Source organism: Ixodes scapularis, unplaced genomic scaffold (assembly GCF_016920785.2).
Source record: "Ixodes scapularis isolate PalLabHiFi unplaced genomic scaffold, ASM1692078v2 PGA_scaffold7__128_contigs__length_106722199, whole genome shotgun sequence".
Taxonomy (NCBI): Eukaryota; Metazoa; Arthropoda; class Arachnida; order Ixodida; family Ixodidae; genus Ixodes; species Ixodes scapularis.
This window is the reverse complement of record NW_024609882.1, coordinates 18919472-18942504: the sequence shown is the minus strand read 5'-3', so window position 1 is coordinate 18942504 and position 23033 is coordinate 18919472. Positions and strand designations below refer to the sequence as shown.

The 23033-nt window shown below is 47.9% G+C and overlaps 1 protein-coding gene across 1 annotated transcript in view; it reads left to right on the top strand.

The window, feature by feature from the left end:
* The window catches only part of LOC8024653, a gene marked incomplete in the record, with an annotated part of 216512 nt that overhangs the window by 61724 nt on the left and 131755 nt on the right, over window positions 1-23033 (top strand). Inside the window, 1 exon segment of the mRNA XM_042286345.1 lies at window positions 7782-7810.

Below are 23033 nucleotides of genomic sequence, written 5' to 3'. Positions count from 1 at the left end.
ACGAGCCACGATCGCGGCGAATCAAGCGCTGCGAATGTAACGTGTGTGACTAGGGGCCTGGTTCCCGAAGGTCACGTGACAATTGAGCGGCGTTGGATTGGCCAGATTGGCTCGTAGCGTCTCCGCTGCGCTCCACGGTAAGGTGAAGCTGCAGAGACGCTGCCAACAGATCCAACCTACTTGGCGGCGCGCAAGCCGGCTTCTCGTGGCAACGAGTGCGTCCAAGGCAGACTCCTCCGAGACGCTGCATGTTTGCTTTGCCGCTTTCCTTTTTGCTTCGCTTTCACGCGGTGCTGCGGTTACTCCTTTTCTTTTCTTCCGCGGGGAAGGGGTAGGCAAGACCTGCTGCCTGCGGCTCGGGGGGAATGTCGTTTCTCTGCTGCCCGCGCGTGCACACACACGCACATTCGGAGAAAACATTACGCCATTGGAGACGTGCTAGTTTGCCTCGTCTTTCTTTTGTCGTCCCTGTTGCACGCGTTGCGGCTAACGTCCGGAGGGTGTGACGCCGGTTGGTTGTGCGGTATGGTTGGAGGTAGTTGTCGCATCCGAAGCCTCGGTCACAATGCCCATGGGCGTACCAACCCGGGGAGGGGGGGGGGGGGGGGGGGGGCGGCAAGGGGGGCGCTTGCCCCCCCCCCCTTCCAGTTTTCAGAGTGGGGGGGGGGGGGGGGGTGCAAGGGATGTGTTTTGCCCTTCCCCCCCCCCCCCCCCCCCCCCCCCCCCCTTCCCCGAAACAGCCGCCGCTGGACAGGGCAATCACTGGCCGGCGGCGCCTAAGGGGCACCAAGGGCACCCTCCCCCCCTCGGCCTGGGGGGGTCTGGTTTGCCCCCCCCCCCCCTACTGAAAAACAAGTTGGTACGTCATTGCTAATACATCGTAAAAATATCTAGGACACGTGTTTCTTGTTTGTGTGTTGGCTCTGTCACATCGGTCACACACATATGTCTGCGGACATGTTGGAGGCACGTATGAGGCAAGCATGCTTCGAAAGGTGCCTGGGGCGTGTCCGCACATAATGATGTCATGTCTGCTGAGAACACCGCGTATTTTGTTCGGGGTTGTGCGGTCGCGTTCTCGCCACGCGCGTTAAAATGTCGCGAACTCGAGACGTGAATCTCGGAAAAAAGGATAAACTTGGATAAACACTGTGCCGCACTTCGCCGCAACTCGTTTTCGGGTTTACAATGTTTTTAGTCTTCCAACTCTTTGTTCGGGTTGCTCGACAGTAAGCTAGCTCAAAAACGGGTGTTAGTAAATTTCGTTTCCGGTGGTCTCGGTGGTGTTTTTTTTTTTTTTTTTTCCTACTTTTTTTTTTTTTGTGTGTGTGTGTGTGTGTGTGTGTGTGTGTGTGTGTGTATATTTGCCTTTACAAGCGTACACAGAATCTAAAAACGAGCTCCGGGCTTTCCGCGTCCCTGTCGAGCCTGCGTGTTCGTAGAGTGTAAGAAGCATCGTTCACGGGGCAACATGCTTGCCATTGTATTTTTGGCTTCCCTTGCACCTAAAGTGAAGTAAACTTTACTGGAGCCTTAGATAAATAATTTGCCAACTAAGGCCTCGCTTACCTCAAACTTGACAAATCAAATTTATCGTTAATCGAACGTCTTTTTTTTTTTCTTTTTTTTTTTTTTTTTTGTATTCCCAATGTTTTGGCAGTTATCAATTTTCATCACTTCTTTTCGAACCTACTTTCACGGCTTCCTTTTGAGATTGCCTGGCTTTGTAAATATCTGGTTCGCTCGAGAAAGCTGGCGAGCAGACCTACCGCCACAACTTTCTGTTCCATAGCCGCTGGGTGCTGTCGGTTTCACTGGACTTGCCGCGATAGCTTCGGCCGTCTAATGGAGCTGTGTGAGCTTAAGCGTCTCCCGTTTTCGCCGCTTTCTTCTTTTTGTCGCGAAAGTCATCAGGCTCCCGTCCTGCCGACACGGAATGTCTCTCATTGCTTCCACGTGGCTCTTCAAGCTCCGCCGACATCGCATCGCTGCGGGTCCGATCGCTTCGATGACGATGGCCTGCTTCATCGGTGTTCTGTTGTTGTTTTATTTTTTACATTTATTTTCTCGCTTTTCTTTCTCGTACCATTGCCTGGCACGCTCCGTTTGACACGAATTCGGAGGAAAGTTTCCGTCCGAGGTCACGCGTGGTCGTGCTTCCGATGGCCGTCTCGGTTCGGCCTCGGAAGCTCTGTGCCGCGCCAAAGACCAGGAGGAAATTGCGCTTTGGGGGCGCGCTCTCGCGTTTGTGCGCCAACTGCCGTTCGAAACAATTCGTAACACAAAGCGTACTATTTGCGAAACGACGTCGTGATCCTGGCGTGTGGTCCGCACGCGGATGCAAAGCCTCGCATACCGCAGGAGGGTGCGGAATCTGTTGGACATCCATTCTACCCCCCGTCTCTCTCTGTCTCTCTATCTCTCTCTCCTTTTATATATATAATGTTCATGGCGATAGGTTTTTGCTTCCTTGAGCTGTACATAAAACGTCTTGGTGATTATTAGGTGATGTTGGCTGCATGCGTGTATTACTTCATTATATTTTATGTTTTGTGCCCGCGCGGTGCTTGTTCCAAATTATGGCCTAAAGTGTGAGTTACCTAATTCATTAAATGTAAAGAAGCTGGTTATTACAGCAATATGGCTAGGAGCTGTGCTAAACGGTCTTGACGTAGAGGCGGTGGATCCTCAAAAAATACAAAATTTAATATTGGTGCTACAATTTTGTATTATGTGTTTTTGTGACTTCGAACTAAAACTTACGAATAACAAGTGTGATAGCGAGATGAGTATCGTGTATATTTCCTGGTCGGCTCTTTCTGTAACCTTATAACTTTTTCTAGAAGGAGTACCTTGTACCTTTAGCACTCTGTCTACTCTGTCTCTGACATGAGTAGCTGCTTCCAACACCGAATCACAATAAAGAGCAAAAGAGGAAACACTTATAGGTTCATTTCAACACAACCCTACTCGTATCCAGCTCAAGTACCATAGTAACAACAACACAAAGAAAGTCTGGCTCCTCGAGAAATGTTACTAATGTCCTCTTCATGTGTTGATTAAGATACATATGTAGGTGTACCTTAGATTAGTTTTATGTTATTCCATCGAGTCGTAGACGTTTCAAACGCCGAAAGCATCGTTTCTTCCTTCGGCGAACAAATCTTGTTAGCGCGTGAGTGACGCGCGAAACTTCTTTTTTTCTCTCTTAATGTAACAACTAGTATAACTGCCTCTGTTTTTCACCGTGAACCGAAACTAACAACATTATAAAAATCTCCATCCAATAATGTCGTACGACAATTAATACACAACCGATTCCGGTTTGACCAGATTCCCCGGAGTCTGTTGTTGCTCATCTTCCATTTCCACGATATAGATTCATCATGGGGTGATTTGCTTTCTCTCACTATTATCCCCACAGTGCCTCTGGCCGATAACAGCTACCAGCATATACATATACGCAAGGTCCGCGGCGACCGATTCGAATTGCAAATGCAGCCCCCTCCATCGTAACCCGCCCCGTCGGCCACGGCGCGCTCATCGCACAATGGGACGGGCGAATTCTTTCCAGCTTGTCGGCCTCGTCGTAATAAAGTTCCGAAGAGACATCATCATCATCGACGCCGTCCCGAGGGCCGGTTGGACGGCGAAGCCGAACGCGATTCGGGCTTCTATGAAATTGCAGGCGGCACTTAGATAATTGCGCGCGCGAGCGTTGCCGAACGAGCGCTCGCCACTCGGAGTTGCAGCCACTCGTACACGCCGTCCATTCCTAAACTGAAAGTACGGTGAAAGCCGCGTGCTCGATGGACCAGTCACACGCCTATCTTTTGCCACGTGATCACGGCCCCGCCCAGACTTGTACCTAACTTGTTACTTTTACCGAATTCCTCTTTTTTTCGGTTACAAAGTAACGACCTCGATATTTTATTGAGGGAAGGAACGATTAAAGCATTCTTGTTACTTCTTAATGTAACAAAGATGTGAACAACGTATTGCAGTAGAGCCGCTGTTATCCCGGAATGAACGTGTCAAAATGCGAGGAATTGTTAACGGCGACTAAGATTAGAAGCGGCTACCGCTTCGCGAGAACGACACATTCAGAGTAATATGAAAATAACCCGTTACTTTCAGGCAGAGCGCGTTCCTTTCGAATCGTAGTAACTATAGTAACGAACAGTTACTTTTGTTTGATCGAAAAGCGACTAACGGTAGTTCATTACTTCCTCCTAGCAACGCGTACCTGTCTGCTCCCTCCACACGCGCGGAGACCTTGGTCACGTGATCAAAGGCGGGCGATTGATTGGCCCGGCAAGTGCGCGGGTCCCACCGCACTGTCCAGCATACGGGTGAAGGGAGTCAAAAATATTCGCGACGCGCCCTCTTTTTTTTTTTTTTTTTTGTCTCTCCCTTTCTCTCGCTCATCTTAGGATCTATAGAGGAAAGATTTCGCGACCGGCGACAGACGCGAGCTCGAACAGAGACAAGGCAGAGACACGACCGAGAAAGCAATCTTTCTCGCAAACGAGGCGCGCAAATTGAAAATGTCTTCCCGTGTTTCGAGACACGAGTGCGAAGCTCTCCGTATAACGAATGACGCAAAATTCGCATCGACACATGGATGCGCGCACGAGAGGCGCTGTTGCTCATTTTGTATACTCACGGGGCGTCGCTCTTTTACTGATTACGTCGGAAACCTACTCGTTCGGGAACTTTAATAACTTCATAGGTGGAGCACCTCTCCCCCCCTTCTCCCCCCCCCCCCCCCCCCTCTCCCTTCCTGTGTCAGAAAGATGGAAGGGTTGATATACTGCTCGAGATTTCCTCTTCGATTACTGATGAGACTTTTCTTTTCGCCTTCTTTTGGAGGGACTGCAGTATATCAACCCTTCCATCTTTCTGACACAAAAAGCAGAAAGAATCGTGCAAGTCGAGCGAGCACGCGCATCCAAAGCATGGCGGAAGGCAACGCTATGCAGTTCTCTCCCTGACACACTGAGTATGCATTCTCCCTGACTCACTGACTACATGTAGTCAGTGTGACAGGGAGAGAACTGCTGAGCGTTGCCTTCCGCCGTGCTTTGGATGCGCGTGCTCGCTCGGCTTGCACGAGAACTGAGTATGCAATCTCCCTGACTCACTGACTACATGTAGTCAGTGCGTCAGGGAGAGAACTGCTGAACGTTGCCTTCCGCCGTGCTTTGGATGCGCGTGCTCGCTCGACTTGCACGAGACGCCGAAGCACCGCCGAAGTTCCTTGCCGCCGTTCTCATTTTGTCATTGACCACATTATTTGACGCTGTAAAAAAATATAAACGACGTGTCCCTCTTTTTTTTTTTTTTTTTTTTTTTTGCAAAATAAATTACGTTTTGTTTAGCGCCCATTCTCCGCCCAAAATGTAGCGCTAGAGGTTCGAACCAAATACCAAGGTTTCATAACTCAATCCGTTACCTCATTCAAAAGTTATAAGTGATTTTCGGAAAATTTCAATGGCAAAACGGTGCCCGTTCATTCCGCCCATTTTCGGTAATCGGCGCCATTCGACTCCGCGTATTCGAGAGCTCAGTTGGTCGCCTTTTTCTCTTTGAAAATTTAACCAAATCGCCTATTACGTTTGTATAAAATAACGGTGAGTTCTGAAACGTTGGCAGCTTGTTCGTACTGCTATATTTGCCTGGGGAATCGGCTTTCGACGATGTCATTTATTTTAGCAAAAAAAAAAAAAAAAATATCCAATACATTAGCGTCTTTTTTTTCTTTTTTTTTCGGGACTTCTTGTAGAGGGAAGAGCGAGATGCATGATGGATGTTGTAGAAGAGAGAAAATGCTTGCTACTATAGGAGCCTTTCGCCTGCAGTGAGTTACGAGCCGTGTTGGAGGTGTCTTGCATTATTTATTCGGTCGGAACTGTTCTTACCTCACCGGTCGAATCGAGGCATTTGTTTCGATAAAACGGTTCCTTTCATTCACCTGACTTTCTTGCCCAGCTATACTCTATTCGAAACGTATCTTCCTGTAATAGTGCGAGCGTGCTGGTAGTCCTGGATAAAAATAAAATTTGAAGTTGCGGCCATCGCTGTCCTCTCGGTGAAGACGGATACAATATGCGTTGCAAGTTGTTTTATCAAGGCCTGCCGGTGTACGCCCATGATTACAGCTGATAAGTAGGCGGCAGCCTTCTGTTCTCTCCAAGTCGTTTTCGTGCCCGCTGTCATCTATTCGGTAACGTCGGTGCTCAAGTCGAACAAAAGTAAACATCTCCGAGTGTCGGATAAGGGAATTGATGAGTGGAACGCGCCTCCTCTCTTTCTAAAAAAATACGTTCGCTCCCGTATCTGTTTTCTACAACCTGCAACGATATATGTTTATGTGAAGAAAACCCCTTTTGAAATGGATACGGCGTTCCGCCATTCATCGGCATATCCGTATGACTTCACGCACCGCGCACATCGAAGTAAAGAAAAGTAGAATTTCATCCGATGGTCGTCCCGGCAAGGCTTGCAATCTTCGTGATAAATTTCTGTTTGCTCGGCTCAATGACGCATAAAAAAGAAGACCGTGCGGCGGAAGTTTTTCTTTTCGTTCTACCTTCGGCTTCTCGCTTTTGGATAAGGCTTCGGATATGGGTGTATTTTGTACGCAACTCTACGTTGACTTGGACCGAAGCGAAGGCTGGAGCCAAGTTATTCGCCAGTCGGGTACGGTTAGTGCACCGCGTCAGTGTATTCTGAGGCCTGGTTAGCCAATGAGCAGCCGACGTTGCGCTGTGCGCTCTAATGAGACGGATAACAACAATCAAACGTTAAAAAGAAATAAAAAAGAACTCGTATTTGTTTATCTTGGTCCACCTTAAAGATGAAACGGAGTACGGTTTCGTTCGTTCCACGCACTCGCAGCTTTCTGGCCTGCTTCATGGAGGCGAGGAAGGTGCGGCAGCTTTTCAATTCATGTTGTACTGGTACAAAATATAGCCGTATCGACCCGCTAGGTTGTCTTACTCGATTTTTGTTTTTGCTACATTCGCGATGTTGTAATTATAGATTTAAAAAGTAAAGCTTAAATCTCGTTAAAAAAAAGAAAGAGTATAAATAAAATATTGGAATAGAGCTCATTTGCATCTCGATGATGATAGCTTGGTCTGTCTTGCTCCTGTTCCCGTGCGTTATGATCTTCGTCTTTTAAGTAGGAGTTTGTTTATAGACATCTTGAATTTTTGTTTTTTGTTATGGTGACTTTTGAATCGATATTAATTTGTCTGGAAAAATGTTTTTCTTCCAGTTCGCGTTCTACGTCAACTACTTTTTTGGTAATTCAAGCACTGTGTTGTACCTGACTCATTTTACCCTTCCTCTTTTTTAAAATTTTGTTGGCACTTCCACTGTCGTTATATGTCGTGCTTTGGTCTAAAGAATTTTATATCGTTGTTCTTGCGGAAGCTTCAAGAAATAATTATAGCTATATACAAATAAAAACAGAAAGAAAAAACATAGGGACGGACAGAACCGCACCTCTTTCGGTGAAGACGGAAGAGGTCGAAAGAGGTGCTGTTCTGTCCGTCCCTATGTTTTTTCTTTCTGCTTTTATTTACCTTCACCAACGCGTTCACGTCGAACTAAGCTAAGTACAGTCGCATGATAGATAAAATTAAGAGCGAAATTGGGCCTATCTGTCACTCAGTGCCTCTTCGCTGAGAATATTTTGTTTCTTGAATATATATCTGAAAACGCTCGAGGAAACACTTCGATGACCCTAACTTTGCGATTTTCTGTCGTTTCAGGACTTACCAAGGGTTGCGCCGCACCACTGGTAAGTTTCCTTGTCTGCTTTGTTTTTCATACGTGTCTCAGAACACCTAGCTCGTTGGCACCACCTGAAAATACAATTGGAATGTACGAATGATGAAAACTTATCAAGTTTCTCGTTTCATGGTTGAAATGGTGCCTATTGCCAAAACAACGCCGAATATATATTCTCAATTTAGCGGTTCAAACCGTCATTTCTGATCCCCGGAACTGAACCAAAAACCGTGAACCGTAACCCGAACCGAAGCGATGAAAATTTCGATTGGACACTCCGGTTGTAATCGCCAAATGAAGCGGAGCGTTCTTACGCCTGCGCGCGCTTTTGTAGCTGGGAAGCGGCACCATCTTGAGTCGCCAGCGTACATCTCTTACCTTACAGGGAACACACGCGTGGGGGCGGTTAAATATTTTAGGCGACGGACAATCGCTTACCCCGCCACGAACCTACAATGAGATTAGTGCCCGCCTGCAACGCGCGGTGGCGGCCGCTGGGACCGCAATTACTCGCCACGAGCTCTCGAACGAGCTGGGTCGCTGGATTTAAAGACGCCCCGTTTAGTCGCTAGGCCCAGAGGGAGAGGAGAATAGCATGAGTGAGGGAGCACGCCTGTCCCCCGTTTAATTCATCCCCTCCTCGGTGCTCGACCCGCACGCTTGTTTGGCGTTGTTTGGCGTCACCACGTGACTTCATTCGCTTCTCCCACGGCAGCACTGGATGCCTGAAAACGCCCTAAGGGGAAGCCATCCCCCTTCCCCCGAAGGACTGTGCTTCTCTTTTAACTTGGAGGCAGTCGCGTCATTCGTGCGGAAGAAAGAGAACTCGCATCTTGCAAGCTCCCTCCCGGCCATTTTTACGTTACTGCGGTGTTTGGTTACCTTTCTTTTTTTATTTGGGGGAAAAGGAAACGAAGGAACTGTTCGCTAATGTCAACCCCGGTGCCGCCGGAGGATATTGGCAGGTGCGTCCTGGCAGGATTTGCGTCGGCGGGTACATGTCGCTCGTTGGAGTGACGCGGTTGTGTAGTAGAGACAGGTTGTCGCGGCTAACGAGTTTTTAAGTAGACAACCGAATTACTTTAATCTGGTCGGGGAGGTGGTTGTAATGAGGCTGGTGTAATGTAGTTAATAACTTAACAGGAGTTTAAACTGCATTTTCCTCGAGCAATTAGCGGTGAATTTGTTACGCCACTTGAGGATTTGCAAGATCCCCCTTTTTTTTTCTTTTTTTGGAATGGTGCGACTGTCGCTCTGGAGGTCCCGGTTTAGTTTATGGCACAGCCACATTTTCGGTATTGTGTTACTAATATTCTATTGGGCGCTGCCGCGATCGTAGCCGTTCCTATAATTCAAGTGAAGGATCCCTATTGTATAGACCTTTTCATTTTAGTAGTTGCCTCAGCGGCGGATAGAGGGCGCTAACGCACTCGCCGCCATTAGGTTGCTTCAATTTGGTTGGTTTCGGTTTCAACGGGAACGCGGCTATGTTGCTGTTTTACGTTATTTTTGGCTTAGTTTTGCGATACGTTCATTTTTCTTGTACCACACAACCAATAAAAGCTTTGGTATTAAGCCACTTTGAGGACTACGAGGTGTATTTTAGCCTAAATTGCGTATTTTTATTACCAACTCCTTTGATGTACCTGATTATGGACGGTTGCAAAACGCCTGACTGAGGTACAGGGAAGATTACCATCGTCTACGGCCGTATTCATTGGCACCGGTTTTCAGAAAAAACAAAGTGATGACGAGACTAACACGGGAATGTAAAGAAGCATATCGACAGCTTGGTTAGCAATGTGCTGAATCGGTCAGAACAGATGAACTCGCGAGTTTACTACTCACTGTTTGGTTTTCGAAGGCACCCAAACTTTAGTGAACTTCGCTGAATAAAAACGTGTTGTGTAATGACGCAGATAATTAATATAAACAAGTAATATCGTCCCTGACTCTTTTTTTTTTAATTGAGTACTCGAGCATGTTTTGAGAGGCCGAGTAGGAAACTTCTTAAATTATCAACCCTGCTAAACTACTCATAAGCAGCATCTCGCGATATTGGCCCTAGAAAATAAATTATTGTTATATGAACATTTGCTTACTCAAGATATAAGTGACAGGCCCGTCAAATTAAATCTGGCATTTGTCTTCCGAAAATCTGGCCAATTAAACTTAAAGGACGCAGGAGGTGAAATACCTCGGAAAGTTTTGCTGAATTCTAGAGCTAGGCACCACTTCACGGGCCTGTGTGAACAAATATATATTTGTTTGTGAACATATTGGCTTTGTAAATTTCGGCGTCGCCAGCCACCAAAAGTAAACCTCTATTCGCCATCGACAATCCTGGACTCAAGTAATTGTCTTGCAGACGGCTTTTTTTTTTTTTTTTTTTTCTTTTTCGGCGTCAAATATTACGGATTCCAGGTACTGGCAAAACAGATTCCAGGTACACGCAACGCAAAAAAAAAGAAAAGAAACCGTCGTCATTATTGTTTACGCGTCGAACCCAAACCGCGTTTTGGATTTGCAAATAGAAACAAACGACGTTATTTCTTAGTGCACGTTTTTTTTTCTAAAACTCGCTACTGTTAATGACTGTGTCAGTTTCTTGCGCGGGAAGTCCCAATCTTTGTGTTAATATAAATGAAGTGGATTGAACTGGTTATTTAAATATAATCAATAAATCACTTAAATGATTGTTGAAATGGGAGCAAGCACGGCATACAATTATTGAGAACCTCCTACACATGTAGGTGTGATATTATGAACTAATAAATCGCCTGATGTTGACGTACAATTACTTCTAGCCTCAGATAAAATGCAAGTTAAACGTTCGTTGTTCATCTTCTCCGCGAGTTTCCTCACATAATAAAACAAAACTGTTTTCAATATATTATGATTGCAAAGAGGATACTTTCGGGAAGTACAGATAGTCTCCTTGCGCTGACTATTCTTGACTCCTTCCAATCCTCAACGCGCGATATAAATATACGCGCTTCTTACTGAGAATGTTCCGCCACTATTAGTAAACAAACATTAGTTGTCACAAGGACATCTGAGCCCTCGAGATGTCTTAATCGTCGAGTAGACGTATCGGACTACAGTTTCCGAGGTAAGGCAAAAAAGAGCGGCGAAACGCGACGAAAAACACGAATACAACGCGTCCTCTAAGGCGCGGAGGGGAGAGCGGAGTAGCAAGTTGAAGCAACCTAATGGCTGCCGGGTCACGTGATTTCAAGATGGCAGCGCCCATGCTGAGGAGGGTGAAAAGGTCTATACAAGGCAGCAAACATTTGCTGCAAGGTTCGGTACCGCTTGGCAGTGGCGTACCAACTTGCTTTTGAGTGTGTGTGTGTGGGGGGGGGGGGGCAAACTAGACCTTACCCCCCCCCTCCCCCCCCCCCCCCCCCCAGGACTGGGGGGCGATTCCCTTGGCATCCCTTGGGCGCTGCCGACCAGTGTTGCCGTTCTCAGCGTGGGGGGCAAAGCACATGCCTTGCCCCCCACGCTGAGAACGGAGAAGGGCAAGCGCCCTTTGCCCCCCCCCCCCCCCCCCCCCCCCCCCGGTTCGTACGCCCATGCCGCTCGGCAACCAATCACAGCTGAGCCACGCACAATTGAAACGATCTTCCTGTCTCTCTGGCTTGGCGAATGCTTACGAGCCCTCAACACGAATTTCACACCTCTGACCGGTCACGTGTCCGGGCTGGCTGAAACGCGTGTTCGAGCGGACTGAAGTCACGTAATGCTTTAGATTCATCGACACGGGATTGTTCCAAGCAGCTCGTGGCTTCGGCTTTCGATCGGAGACACGAGGGAACATCCAGAGCACACAAACATCGCGGATTGGCGTGCTAGGAATGCGAAACGGAGGGTTGACTACGTGCAACTTCTGAGCTTCGCCGCGTCCTGCTCTCGGTGATCGAGCTTCGCGTTCCACCTTCACTGTGACCTACCGCATCGTTTGGGAATCTCGCGCTTACCAACGATTCCGTGACGTCGGATCTGCTGTCGGGAATTTCTTTATCTGATGTAAGCTTCCTACATCTCAAAGTGTCTGGGTGGGACGCGTCTTAAATATCTGCTAGGTAAAGTGTGAACACTTCCGAACGCAATGGAGAGTTATGCATTTCGGAGCGGGGTCTCGATAACCACGTATATCCCGAGTCCGCTATTCGGAGCTGAAAAGTAAACAGTCGTTTAAGAGAAGATCTAATTTTATTTTGAAGAATTTTCGCGAGCGCGCGTCTGCTCTAGGTCTTGGGAATCCCTAAAACAGCGATGTTCAAGCGCTTTTAATCGGCGATATAATCAGTTACAGCGAGGCCTATAGGCTGAAAACATCCACACCCATTAGGGTTCCCGCTTTGCCGATCTAAATTAAGTACACTGCGTTTACGCCAACTTAAATTTAACGGCGCAAAATGGCTCCGCAGAAATGAGATTTTATTTGTCCATATTAATAATAAGCACATCGTTTCATTTCACGTTGCAACGGGGCTTAAAGTAGCTCGAATAATACGGTGCACGCACATTTGTTTTTTTTTTCTTTAATTTGATGTCATTAGAGACCGACCTGTTATACATTGTAGACAGGTATCTAACCCGACTAAAAAGCCTTTAATAATTTTTGTGATCTCGTCAAGAACCGAGTTAACGACTACACCTTCATTTAGACCGTACCAGGATTCGCAGATAAATATATATCCGCTCTATCTTCGTTGTCACTAAAACGAATAGAGGGCATCCCATCGAAAATGCCGTTAGCTCTCCTTAACGTGTTCTAAGCACTCGCTCGCAGCTGGGAGCGTTTACGTATAAAGCGCGCGCCGGCTATGGGTCGAAAAATGGTGTATAGTCCCTCTTCTAATATCGCGGTCTCGAAGACCAATTACCACAGCGATAAATCAGTCTCCTTTGACTTTCCGAGCGCAACTTTCCCTGTACCTTCTCCTTTAACGCCGCGGAAAAGGTGAGACCGACGTCCATGCCCCATGATTTATGGAACCACGTATACAAGCCGTTTCACCTGTGTATACGCAGTGGACCACAGGGGACGCTACGAGCAAGAAAAGCCAATCAAACGCCGCGTGCGTGTCACGTGATCTTCCGGAGGGGTGCAGCGGCATAGTCACGCGATTCATTATTTGCGTTGTGCGCGTTAAAGACCACAGGCGTCTAGTTTGGGGTCTTTTAACGTGCAACACGAAGTAGCGATACGCGCATGCCGGTATAGGATGCTCATCCAGATCGAAACGGACGGGAGAGTTGATTGAGCCATCAGAACCCAGAATATTGAACACAGACTGTGGACCGGAATGTAGACGTCGTCCGAGATCGAGCGAAGACAGAGATTGGCCACGTGGGCTATAGTGGGCATTCGGCATGAACCTGGCGTGTCCAATCAATGCGTTGAAGGACGCTCGACAACGGGCTCGGGTCCAATTACTGAGCTGGCGTCGTCTGCTGCTGCGGTCCGTCGTAACCGTTGAAAGCGGAGAGACCTTGGCCGAAGGAGCATCGAGGCCGAAGGAGCATTTAGGCCGACGCTCCATCTTACCTGGGTGCATTGATTGGAATCGCTCCCAAAGCTCTCGACTTGGACCGGGCTTGCGCGGCTGCGCTAGACCGCTTCCCGCCGTTCATAATCGGCGCTTTTTTTTTTTTTCGGCGTTGTTTTGTTTCGCCGCTCCAACTAACAAACCTGCCATCGTTTTTTGTTTTGTTTTGTTTTTTGTCGGGGAAAGCTTACACTTCGCGAGCGGCTCCCGTTTTTCTGCGTTATCGACGTGCGGCTTGTTTTCTACCGCGTGATTTCGTAGGCTCGGTCGGTGTGAGGCCACTGACCCCAATTGGGTTGGAAATTATTTTTCTTTTTCCTCGGCCGGCGTCTTTTTGGGCTCGATAATTGTTTTATGGAACGAGCCCGCCTTTTAAAACCGTTTCGAAGTCGGGAGTGAGAATGCGATGCGCAGTTGCTATTTTTAATGCGAGGGAACGATTTGGGTCTTCACGTGTTCACACATTTGTAGCCGCTTACGATACCGAATGCATACTTTCTCTTTTTTATTATTATTATTATCGCGTCGAAATGGAACATATGAAGAGTGGCTCTTAAGCTTTTCGAGGAAACTAAAAATGTCCCGGAAAGTTTATCGCGACCGCGTGGTTCTTTTCGTTAACGTTTTGTTGATATTGCCCGACTTCTTTCGCGTTAGCCGCGTTCTGGATGATCGATGTTTTCACGTCTCCCGTTAGTTAAAGCTGGTTGCCTCGTCGCTATACGGGGTAAGAAGAATATTAATAACCGCATTTGCAGCGCTTCTTCATCGAGCGTAACCGCCAGGCGTGCCAAAACTGACGCCGGCGGTTGCGTCAAACAGTTCGACGACCGATAGCACCGCAGAAGATACATGTTAGGGATACTCTAACCTTTAAAATTTGTCTAGATTTTTTTTTCTGCTTTCACCAGTTTCGGGGCAATCGGATTGGTGCCATAATGTTGTTCTCGGTTCTTCGATGTAACTGAAACATGTGTCGTTGAAGACAAGGTAGGTCGTCCTGCATCCACGCAAAGTATATAGACGATTTGCAGCACCTGTAAGGGCGCCGCCATAACTGACCTTCAGTTTTTGTTTCCTCTTATCCCATTTACTTCGTCATTACCATAGCAGGCCAGCTTATTGCCATTTTAGATTCTATGGACCTTTTTCTAGTAACCTTCTGCGCATGCGTACCCTCCCGCTGTCGCCATTTTCGCAGGACACCGGGACGCGCTGCCCTGCGAAAATGGAGAGAGCAGCATTGGTCAGCATCTATCTTCACGCGTGTTTAGTCTATTTTGACTCTTGGTTTTTTAGTATCGGTAGTATGGGGTATAAAGAGCACTGAAAACCGATACAACGGCACGATGCCAATGTGTTTTGACCGGCGGAGGCATGTTGGGCTGCTCTTCATTTGTAGTTCGCAGACAACTCCCCAGACGGCGCACCTTCTCCCCAGCATAGGCCTTTGTGGAGACTCGTCAACTCCCGTTTCAGTGACTCGGTATCTCGGGTCACTGAAATGGGCAATTTCAGTGACTCAATTTCGGGTGGAATCTTGTGCGTGTGAAAAGCGTCTCTATACAGATCCGGTCGTATGTTTGCTGATTAAAATTCCTGACAGCCTATTCATATTTTTTTTCATGATAATAAAGTGTCTGGCAGATCGTTATGGTCGTCAGCATGCCCACTGCGCATAAAAAGGAATGTTAAAAAGTTGCTGTTTGACTTAACCTTTTCAGATGCAATTTAGGCTTCTTGTGTATATACGGGTCTACTTCAAACTGAGTCCGCCACCAGGTTGAAATACGACGAACTCCGTCAACAAAGGCTATCGTGTATTTTTCTTTTCGGCATGTCACGCTTTCCCTCCCAGTTTCATGCGCTGCTGCGGCCGACGAATATCAGTTCACCCTTCGGAAACAACAGACCACCGGCCCTACTCGCAAGATTGGCTACGAACCGGAACGGAGGGAGGTGCGCGCGGAGCAGCGAGAAACAAACATACCGAGCAGGGCCAGTTCTACATCAAGTACGGATCGAAGATTGCGAGTGGCCGAGGTATGCTCTTTGTATGTCTGCAATACGCAGAGGCAGAACCCTTTTTTGTATTATTTTTGTTTTTGTTTTTGTTTTTGTTTTTGAGGAGACTAGGTTCCGAAAACTCGAGTTCCGGTCGTGCGCGCGCCCTTGCGGCTGTTTACGGCGACGGAACAGCAGCATTGTCTCGGAGAATTTTGCGAACAGACCGCGTCGGCAAAACCCACAGCGATCCGCAAAACAAGATATCCAGTGTTGCCTGCGGGCGACACACATAGTGATGGACTCCACTGAAGGCATACGGACGTAGGTACAGACGTTCGTGTTGGCGACTCCGGCGAAACCGACGCCGCGTAGCGGCAACGCAGAGAAGCTCAGGAGAGGAGGTCGTTTCGACTCCGTCGTCTGCTATCGCTGCTTGCTTCTCGTAGGCAGCATAGAAACAAACATCGCTTCCAGTAATCCTTTTTATGCTTCCGCCGTGTCATTGCTACGCATTGACTAGAACGAGGTTTCTACCGTCGAAAAATCGCTTCGCTTTCATATGTAACACCGACTTTACGGTAAAGTGCAAGAAATTTATGGTGGTCCGCGTGCTAAACGACGAAAACGACCTCCTTTCGTCCGCCATTTTGCCTAGCCAGCGCGCCCCCTATAGGTCGCTGGAGTCGCGATGTACGTTCGTATTGTCTTACTTGAAGAATACGCCACTGGTTGAATGGATTAAATTCTATGACCACATACCATCGTTGGCAGTTGGTTTCTTCATCATCGAATACAATGTCAGGTCACGTCACACGCCACATCTCCATCTGGGAGCTGTATACTTCATCTCTCCTCGGACCTCAGTGGGTGCTACGAGCCATCGGATCCAACGTTGTGCCTTGAGACTGTAACCTGACCTTCGGCAAGGGAAGGGAAGTTATCTGCGGCGCGCGTAGCCACGCGACACGCTCACGGGGAGGGATTGGCCGGGATGGCTTCCGGCGTCCGTTGCGGTCCACTGTAAGGTAAAAGGGGTGCTTGGTTTCGGGCACGGTGTCTGTACGTATACCTGCGTTTTCGTTTTGCGTTCGACGGCAGCGAGAGATTTGTCTCCCTTCTCCCAGCGCGGGTTCCCTAAAGTACGTTCCTTTCTGATCAAGACGAATGACAGGCAATGAGGAATGGGCGGAGTTTTGGGGGAAATAGAGTGGAAGAAAACGACGTTTCATTCGCTCCTTTTTTTCTTTTTTTTGCGGATTACGCGGGAATGCCATGTTTGATCTTTCTTTGGATATATCCTCCTAAACCCCAGTTTGAAGAGAGGACTCCCCCTCCTTCAATCGACATCACTTTTTCTTTTTTGTTTCTTCTTCTGACAGCTGGGTTTCGGTTTGTGATGTAGCGGTTCCTCCCCGTTGGACGCCCTTGCTGATCGTGCAAGAAGGGAATAGGGAGAACACACAGCTTAGCCCAGAAATCTAGTCACACGAGAGTATCTTCTAGACGTTGCTCGGCGTATATAAATAAGCGTCCTGCCAGCGATGGTGGGTCCTTATTTTTGTTCATTTATATCTACGTCGTGATGTATGGTTTCACGGCAAAAAGCCGCACGGTGATTCGCAACCCCAACCCCCTACTTTTAATCCCCTCTCTTATGTTCCTCGCACTGCTTGATACTCCCGGCCGCGCCTGCAGTGAGGGCAACCAACGCAATCGAGAAGCTGAGGGATAGGGGGATACGGGAGGAGACGTCAGAAAGATGCCGAGCTCTAATTGGCTCTGGTTGAAGGATAGCGGGTAGACCTCGAAGCAAGCTGTCTTGAGCTCTACCCACTATCTTTCAATCAGAGCCAATTAGAGACCGGCATTCTAGCGTCACCACAACCTCCTGCAACAGAAGCAGGCCAACTTGATCTCCGTGTAGCTCGCGTCAGCGTCGCCGCAAACGCGTCTCGCAGTGTCTCACAACAACACACGCGACGCTATAGCATGGCGGCGACGTCAAGACTGAGACGCGTTTGCCGCTTTCCCGCGACTCTGGTCGACCTTTCGCGTGTTTGCCGCTTGGGGGCGGGTCGGAGATCCACGAACGATGACGTCATGAGAGGTCGTTGTCCTCTATAAGAAGCGATGCTTTTGGCGTCGCTTTTGGTGGGGTCTTGATAATATAACATATTTATCTAATCTGGAATGCACCTATATATTGCCTAATTATCTATGTAAAGGGGGAAATTAATAATGCTCCACAAAATGCCAAACATTACTTCTTTTTTTTTTTTTTTTTTTACGGTGTTGGAAGTGAAAACGAATATAGGTATGAAAATAAGAATGCTGCGTCCGCGTTTCCTATTTGTTACGATTTCTATTATGAGCCTGTCTTCGCCTCAATAGAGCTCTTTTCAAAATCTCTTTCAATCCGAGGGATGCAAACATTATTCGTACTAGTTCATTATTGACGTACGAAGACACAAAACGCAGTAGCCTTCGTACTCGACGGTTTTCTCTTCTCTTTTTTAAAATTTTCATCCTGAATTATCTTCGCTATTGAATCTCGTGCTCTCCGTGGCGAAACAATTTATTATTCCCCCGCACTCCGAAAGGCTAATTAGTTTGCTCGCAATTCCGAATCAATAGACTGCTGCGCAGCTTTTCGCGAAATGGAATAATTATATCCCCGAGAGAAAGAGGACCGAAAGAAAGGATATGAGGAAGCAAACAATTATCCACCCGTTCTCGACGTCTATGTGTTTGTAGCTTTAGGTCCGGCGAAGTCTAAATGCGGTGCTGTTGGCGTAAACACAATCTCCTCTGGATCAGTCCTTGGTTAAATAAGTCCCCGCGGGTCGCCCCTGGAGCTTACGCGAGTCTTCTCTTGTTTTCGCTATCTTATTGATATCATATTTGTCTTTCTGTTCATTCCTTTCTTCGAGAACCCAAGGGATAAGGCGCTAAGCAGGGACCCCTTTAAGCAATATGTTTCCAGCCAATACTTGGGGGCTCTTCCCGCAATAATGTTGGCGGGAAAAAGTTTGGGAACCAAAACCACAGTATAAGAATCCGCGCGTGGCTCAGCTGCGCGAATACCGAGACTATTTGGAAGAAGCGCGCACCTGAGCTCTCCCAAGCGGTATTTTCGCCGAGCCGTCACTGGATTTGTTGAGCCACCTTCTTATTTACGACGTCTTTCTTTCCTTTTGTTTCATTTTCTTTTTTTTTTTTTTTTGTTAGCTTTGGAGATTTGTGTGACTTTTTTTCCATGAGCTCACCGCGAGGTATACAGCTACTTCTCTAGCCCGCCGTAATAGGTATATGTTCCGTTTCACGTTCCTGTAGACCGCAGAGGACCCTATACGAGCCATGTAAACCAATCAAATGCCGTGTGAGTATCACGTGACCTTAAGCCGGGGTCACACCACTCATACCTCGTACAAAAGACAGTCTGCATACAGATTCGAAGGCGAGTCACCGCGAGTTCCGTGCTTCGAATGCCGCATGGCAATGAGTTCGAGGAGCAAGCTTGGCACGCGGGATTCGAACCACGGACATTGCGGTAACTCGTGTTTGAAGACTGTCTTTTGTATGACGTGTGAGCTGTGTGACACCGGTTTTAGGGAGAGGCTCAGCAACGCGTCTTGAAATACGTCTACATCGCTGGATTGGCTGGGGTGGCTCGTGGCGTCAGCTATGGTCTATCCCAGGTGAAACGGAGTATATATAGACCATAGTTTATGGCGGCTATGTTTCTCGTTCATGAACCTCATTTTAGAAGTTACTCGGTGGGTCGGCACGCGTCTGGCTGTTGCCGGCTGTGGTTTCCTCTCTTTCTTTACTTGTTTATAGTTCTTTATGGGTTCAATCGATACATGCTCTTTTGTGTTTGTGAATAGGGGTAGGGGTCTATATACTTTCCGGAGGCTGAAAGGGAGCGCATTCACAAACAATAGCAGCGGCACCGCAGCATCCGGGCTTACGTGGCTCTTTGTCGGTCGAGTAGTCTTTTGTTTTGTTACGTTTCTTGTATCACGACGCTGGCTGCAGCGTACTTATTTAGGTGGGGGGTTTTCGCTCAGAACCTGCATGCATGATTTTTTTTTTCTTTGTTGCGGAGGGGCCCGGTTGTCGATAGTCTCACTGCCCGGAGGCGTGTGTGGAATGGAAGAGTGGTTTTCGCATACGCTGCTTGTTTGGTTTCTTTGGAGGCCATCTTTTGTATGTGCTAGCGTCGCGTTTTTTTTTCTGCTTTTAGCGCGGCTATAGACCATTCCAATGATCGGCTTCTGCTCGCTGCTGTCTTTGTCTACTATACTTCGTTTCTCCTTAAGTCCAGTCGCAGCTTATGCTACGACCTGATGGCACCAACCAGTCGGCTTCAAAAGCGTATACCATCATGGTGTTCTTCGCGTTTCTGTACGCGTTCTATCATCGCTAAGCCAATCATAAACAGAAAAGGCCTAGGGACTTGCGCTTTTGACGGTACTCGATCGAACTCATTACCTCGTAGAGTCGGCTGCATCTAGACTCGAGCTCAAACGAAGTATGGCTGTTGAACGCGTTCTGAACGGCGAGCTTGTATTAACTAAATAAAAAAAAGAAAAAGTTGGGTACACCTCAAGGCATCTAGCAATGAGGTCTACCCACTATCATCTCAATCAAAGCCAATCAGAGCACGACGTCATTCTGACGTCACCGCAACTCTTACGCAAGAAGCAGACGACTTGCTGTCCGCATACTATAATCACGGACCGTTAAGAAACGCGGCACGTGCTGAGCCCCCGGCAATTATTGCTTCGCAGCCAATTACATTGATTGGCTGCGCCGGAACGCCGAAGAACGAATCACGAATTTAGAAGCATAATTATGATAACGTACGCCCTTCGTTTTTCTTTTTTTTTTCTTTTTGTTATGTGTCACCTAGCATATGGTGTAAAGCGTGAAACATGTGAGCAAAGATCGCGTCGCATCGCACCGCTGCGCGCCGTAACTATAGAAGCCACCAATGACAGCAACGGTTGTCATGGTTATGCCGCTTAGCGGCGCGAAGCGACGCGATTTTTGCTTACATGTGTCTCGCACTTAAAAAGCTTCTTACACGCCAAAAAAATTTTTTCTTTCATGCTAGGCGTTGAAGGACATTACAAAAAAATTGTTTCACTATAGAGGTGCGTAGATTTTTTTAAATAAAAAATCGAAATACGAGGCCCAATTCAAAGTTCCCGTCAGTGCACTGTGACGTAACCGTGTACCGCAAATTGTCGGGGCGGTCACAAGGGAGGCATCGCCGGAAGTCACGTGAGTTGCATCCCTCCTTGTGCTTACCGCGAGCGCGTGTAATATTTTTTAAATATTTTTGTTATTCTCCGCACCTCCACGAGCGATCCAAGCAGACAAGGTTTCTTCTATTTGCTTTTCATCGCTTAATGTTGCTGTAAAGGTAGAAGAAGAGGAGTCAGTGAATTGACGTGATCAACTACAATAGAGAGTTTTAGTAGATCGTTCCCATGACTCCGATAACGATACCCGATACTCCGCCACCGCCTCCCTTGATCATGCATAGTATCGTTAACGGCCCACGCCGTCATTGGCTGAGGTCGGCAGGGGGAAGCAAAATTATGTGCGTGCATCTGGAGAGTAAATGAACGGTCGAGATGCGCGAAGAATAGACAACACAGAAAGAGCAACGCTAGACGCGGGTAGGTTTTTGAACGCCAAGGTACAAAACCTTTACCTCGCAGCCACACAAAGCTGACTATTTTTTTACGATTGACAGGAGCAGAAGCGTCGAAAATCCCGTTTCAAACTGAAAGTTTAATGGGCGAACTTGTGCCAAACAAAATAAAGTACGAGCGTCGAGACAGGGGAAAAGCGGGCGGCGATTTGGCGGCGTAACAGCAAGCGAGAGCGAGACTGACTCGACAAGGTCCAGCGCAGCTCCTTAGTGTGCGCCGCCATCTCGAATATTCGGCCCAGAAGTTTCGAGCTTCGCGAGTTCGGGGTGAGAATGAACAATGACTTTCGAGAACAAGACAACAGGGGCCCTAAACTCGTCAAGCACAAAGTTTGAGCTGAAAGCTCGCGGAGCGCGCCGATTGGACGTCGGCGAAAAAAGCGCGAGGTCATAGTCGCGATTGGCCAATCGGTGCGCTTCGTCAACTTCGGCCCCAACTTTTTGTTTGACGAGTTTAGAAGCCCTGGACGAAATAATAAAAGTTACGTCCCAAGTAAGCATAAACGCGAATCTTCTAGGAGTCCGTGACCGAGCGTTGCTTGCTCGGCCCTGCGCACGGCACTATTGCTTATTCTCTAGTATTGCATCTTTATTGTCCCTCGGTCTAGTCTTCCTCGTTTTCCACTGGACCACTACGTGTTAATGATATTTTATAAATAGACAACTTGCAAAAATCCCTGCATACAACACTGCGCGCTTTGCATTGTGGGACCTCTTTGACCATGGAAAGGAGTGATAAGGTTTCGATTTTCATCGCCCCGTCTACGAAGTAGTGCATCTCAGCTCTGCACAAAGATAAAGACAGCGCTCGCTCGCATTGCACACATTCATCTACGCGAGAGCCCCCTTTGATGCGCTGACCTCCAGCGGCCGTACAGACCTGCATAGACTTAGCGAGGAGTAAGGCCTGCCGGGTCCCCTACATTTCGGACAGCCTGGCTACAACTCCAGAGTGCGGCTTAACTTTCCTGGGTCACGGACCATTAAAAGAAAAACAACAACAAGACAATGTGATGATGAAACAGGCCGATCGGCCCAGTATACGCGTCTTCTTCTCCCTTCGTTAACCTACGCACAAACTCTGGGGCGTTGGGAGCCCCTCAAAAACGTGTCCCAGCTTTCTATTTGTATCGGTAGGGAACACCTACGGTATTATGAATTTAATAGAGGTCGCAAATTCGAAAATGCAAGCACTGTGTTTATTCGAGACGGGATGTCGTGAAACGAGGTGTGCACCAACACAGCGTTTTGGGGTCCCAAGATGCTTTGCGCGGCACAACGCTGCTATCATCACTTCGATTTTGTGAGAGGTTTATCGGACCTCCACACAGGCTGTGGATATTTTTTTTCTTTGCTGGGAAGTGTGCTGACAGGATTGTCTCTAGGATTCATCGGGTCGTAGCACTACGTGAATACTGCTTTTCTTTGTTGTGGTGCATGGTCAAATGGACTGGGGTCAAATTCGTCAACATTTTCTTCGACAGCTAGTGCTTCGAGCATCTCGCGTGACTGCGGATTTTCGTTTGTTTGTTTGTGTGTGCAAGTGCGCGTGGGTAGACACCAGATTAGCTTGAAGTGACCCATCTGCGCACGCGCGGCAACGATAGCGGCGCTCCCGTGGCGGCGTGACATCAGAAACACGCGTTGGTGCATTGAACTGTCCGATAACGAAAATTACGTCACGCTTTTTCTCGTGTTGCACTAGATATAGGTTACCGCGGCTACGCTATACTTCAGAATGCGCGTAGCTGCGCACGACGCGGAACGTGGGACGTATAAGTAGGTGTGCACGCGTTCGTAACTTTATTTAGACGGCGGAAATCCGGCGCCCGTTCTTCCGCGTCCCGCACTTCTTGGGAGGCCCGATTTGGAGAACAACGCGGTCTTCTCCGAGAATTCCGACAGGAAGCTAGCTGTCTGGACGAGGCGTGAGCCTTCGA